General features: G+C 50.1%; 1 non-coding gene across 1 annotated transcript; it reads right to left on the bottom strand.

Annotated features, from left to right (window-relative positions):
* Positions 1-1,557: 1,557 nt before the first annotated feature.
* Positions 1,558-1,667, bottom strand: LOC115071850. The gene has a single exon (XR_003850915.1). It is a non-coding gene; the product is annotated as a U6 spliceosomal RNA (small nuclear RNA).
* Between the last annotated feature and the right edge of the window lie 2,410 nt (positions 1,668-4,077).

Raw genomic sequence — 4,077 nt, forward strand, 5'->3', positions numbered from 1 at the left:
GATTGGGAAGTCAGGGGCTTTTTCTCCAGGAGTGGGAAACAGTTGAACGTACAGTCCATCACAAAGGGAAGATCTACAAGAAAGCTAAAGCCATTTCCAAATGTCTCGATCAGAGGGGTATGACTAAGATATGGCACGGACGTCTCCACCTGCTGCAGAGCTTGCTAGATCTGTCCTGGACCATTTGTGATGAGAGGCCAAGGAGCGAGCCCTTGTTTCCTCTGTATGGAGAGGCCCTGCACAGGATCCTGGGCTACAGTCATGGAATCAGCTACTTTCCAGGTCCACTCAGTTATGCTCCTGCTGCTTCCATATACCCTCAGCCTCCTCCTGGGTACCTCCCAACACCTGTGTACTCCGTGGTACAGGATCCTCAGGAATTCCAGTGGCAGCCCTGTAACATGAACCCTCCATACCCACTTCCTGCCATGGTCCCAGAAGACCCCAGCCCCAAGAAGCCATGATCAACCTCTTGTGACCAACCAGATCCTCAAAATGAAGACTCTCTGAGGAGCAGAATTGTGCAATTTTGTAACTGGTGGCTGGTTGTTCCACTTACTATGAGAATAAAGTATGGAATTAAATGTGAAAAAAAAAGAATGTCATTAGTAGGTGGGATGCTGGCCCCTTGTTCACTCTAGGAAGACAGCCTGAGCTGCCACTGGCTACCACATACAAACATCAGATTAAAACAAACAAAAAACAGGCTTGCTGGCTGGGCACAGTGGTACACACCTTTAATCCCAGCACTCGGGAGGCAGAGGCAGACGGATCTCTGTGAGTTCGAGGCCAGCCTGGTCTACATAGTGAGTTCCAGGACAGCTGAGGCTACAGGGAGACCCTGTCTCAAAAAAAACAAAAAAAAGAAAAACAACCCCCCCCCAAAACCGGGCTTGCTTTGTCCAAAATAGTCAACGTCACAAAGCAAAAGGCAAGTTCAAGCTCACCAAAGAGACACCTCATGTAGCACGAACTCTAGGCTAGACCGGATCCAGATGCACCAGGCTGGGCACGCTGCCACACAGCTATAGGGAGAAACTCGGAAAGGCTGGCCTCAAGGTGGCTGCAGGAAACAGCACTGGAGAAAATGGCCATGAAGCCTGCAACTCTGCAATACTTCAGAACAATAGTGTCCACGCAAGTATGTGTATGTGCATACAGTGGGCACACAAGAAAACATGCGTAAGCACATGTAGGAATATAGGTCTGCATGTGTGCGGGAGTACACACAGTATACATGTGTGTACGTGCAAATGTATACTCCTGTGGATAAACTGAGGTGTCAAGCACCTGGGTTTTTTTCTTTTAAAAATATGGAACACTTGGGGCTGGAGAGATGGCTCAGCGGTTAAGAGCACTGACTGCTCTTGCAGAGGACCTGGGCTCAATTCCCAGCACCCACATGGTGGCTACAAACCGTCCTTAACTCCAGTTCTAGGGGAATCTGAAGCCCTCTTCTGACCTCCATAGCATTGCATGACGTGGGTGCACTCACATACATGCAGGCAATACACAAATACACATAAAATTTAAAAAAATTAAAAGAAAATAAAAAATATAAATACGGAACACTTCATGAATTTGTGTGTCATCTTTGCACGGGGTCATCCATGCTAATCATCTCTGCGTTGTTCCCATTTTAGCATCTGTGCTGCCCAAGCTAGCACAGCATCAATACTGTAAATCTGCTGCTGCGAAGTTCATCTCGAACTGAAAGCTAAGCACAGGCACTTGTGATAAAAAGGGTTGGTGCAGGTGGGACATGATGGCCCAGGGTTCTGCTCAGGGAGACTCAGGATAGCAGTGATGTATGGCTTGGGGTAGGGCATCTGGTACATTCTCGGCTGTGCTTAAGTACCTAGTGAGCAGCAACGGCCACCCCTCTGTGGGGATGTAGGGGTCTCTGTGGACTTTGTAGACAGATTTGCATCTGGAGTGGGGCCTGGTAGGGTGAGCTGGGTGGCCAGGGCAGGGTGGAGCTATATGGGATGTCAGGTTGCAGGCCACACTCACTCCCAGACTCCCCTTCTCCTAGTCGTGCGTTGGTGCCATCAGAACTCTCCATACCAGTGATATCGGTACGAAAGGTTGAATTTACCACCTAAGAATTTTAGGAATTTCCTTACTCTGAAAAGAAAATTTGTTCAAAACCTCCCTTCATATTTTCAATTGCCTGGATTTGAATTTTTGTCCCGTTCAGAGCAGCCATGGCTTCTTAAGACCTGCATGTACGTGAGGAATGCTTGTCACTTCAGGCAGTGCAGCCAGTCTTCATTCCCTTGGGTATTCAGGCCGAGTCAGCATCATAGTGAAGTCCTGGGAAGGTGGTGAGAGGCCAATGGCTCCTTCGGGCTGAGCCGTGGGGAACGCTCCCCACCTGGAGGGCTGATCAAGGGTGATTCAGGCCCACGGGGGAGCATCATGCAGTGACAGGTCAGTAGAGGTGGCTGGTGCAGAGGGCTTTGGGCCAATTTGGCTGCCCCACCGCCTGCCCACTTACTGAGCCCGGGTTCTTGGTCTTCCATCTGTTCTGGGGCTTCTAGATGTTTTTCTAATGATCTTCTGGAGCTGATGGGCAGGAGGGTACAAGGGTCCCTAGCACTGTTACTCTGCCTTCTGGGCTCATCCTCCTGTGTTCTCAGTGTCGGGCCTACACCAAGCAGCTGCCTGGATGCTGCGGACTTTGCTGAGGTTAAACACTATGGTCTCTCCAGTAGTCTACTGTCAGTAGTTGATTCTGTTTGCTGTTGGGAAACAGAACTCGGCTGTACACCCATTTTTGAAAAGCTCACTAAGCAATTGTAAGGGAATACTCGACTTTACAGTTTTCATCCATGGAAAATTTAAAGCTAAAAATGAAATCTCTGCCAGATGGCAGCAAGTTTTGACTCTTGGAGATGGAAACCCAACGGGGAGGGAGGTGGAGGATGAGCCCAGGTCTGGGGGCTGTGCAGTCGGCTCAGCAGGGCCACGAGGAGGGCCAGTGCTGGCACTACTGGAAACAAGGATTTGGATGTGGGCGCCAAGGTGCTCACGAGGGGAGACAGAGTCTCTCTAAGTGGTATTTGGGCACTCGTTTGAGAAAGACAGGTCCATGGAAACACTGCAGCCCAGAAGTACAGAGGTGCGCAGGGGACAGATTTGGATGCAGGTTGTAGTCAATGCCAGTGCGTGCTTCATGTGCTCACCGACTGAGGCAGAGACAGGAATGTGCGCCTGCAGCTGATGAGAACAGAAGCACAAACCACAGTGAACTAGTCAGGACGGAGCCAGTGAGGACCAAGGTAGAGGCTAGAGGCCGTAGTTCTTGGTAGGTGGATCTGACTTCAGAACCATGCACACGTATGGAATTGTAAGCAAACGGATTGAAAACCAGTCCCTAAAATGAGCAATAGGATAGTGTGTGTTCAGCTGGATGTGTCCACATAGACTCTCTTGCAAGGGTTCCTGGAGCAGGCTGCTGGTGTGGGGAGACGACGAAGAAGTTAACTATCCACTGGGCTTGGGCCAATTAAGCTTTTTATTGCTGTGATAAAACACTGACCAAACCCAACTTGGGGAGGAAAGGGTTTATTTGACTGACACATCTTGATCCCAGTCCATCACTGAGGGAATCCAAGGCAGGAATCTGGAGGCAGGAGCTGGAGCACAAGCCATGGAGGAACGCTGCTTGCTGGCTTGCTCCCATAGCCCATGCTCAGCCTGCTTTCTCATACAACCCAGGACCACAAGGATGGCACCACCCACAATAGGCTGGGCCTTCCCACATACTTAACAGTCAAATAAATACCTTGGAGAAATGCCCACAGACCAATCTGATAGAAGAAATTCCCCAACTGAGGCTCCCTCTTTCCAGGTGTGTCAAGCTAACAACTGAAGCTTCCAGCACAGGGTCTAATGCTGACTCCTTGACATAGGTATGGGCTGTTTTGTTGTGGGATTTGCCTTTCTCCACCAAGCCTGGCCATAGTTCTCAACAACATGGTCTCCCCTGACACTGGAGAGGCCAGCAGACTCCCACTGTCACTGCCTTGCCTACTAGCCCTCCCTCAGAGCTGGGTACTTGGCCCACAGCTC

The sequence above is a fragment of the Nannospalax galili genome, unplaced genomic scaffold (assembly GCF_000622305.1).
Source record: "Nannospalax galili isolate Female #2095 unplaced genomic scaffold, S.galili_v1.0 scaffold101, whole genome shotgun sequence".
Classification (NCBI taxonomy): Eukaryota; Metazoa; Chordata; class Mammalia; order Rodentia; family Spalacidae; genus Nannospalax; species Nannospalax galili.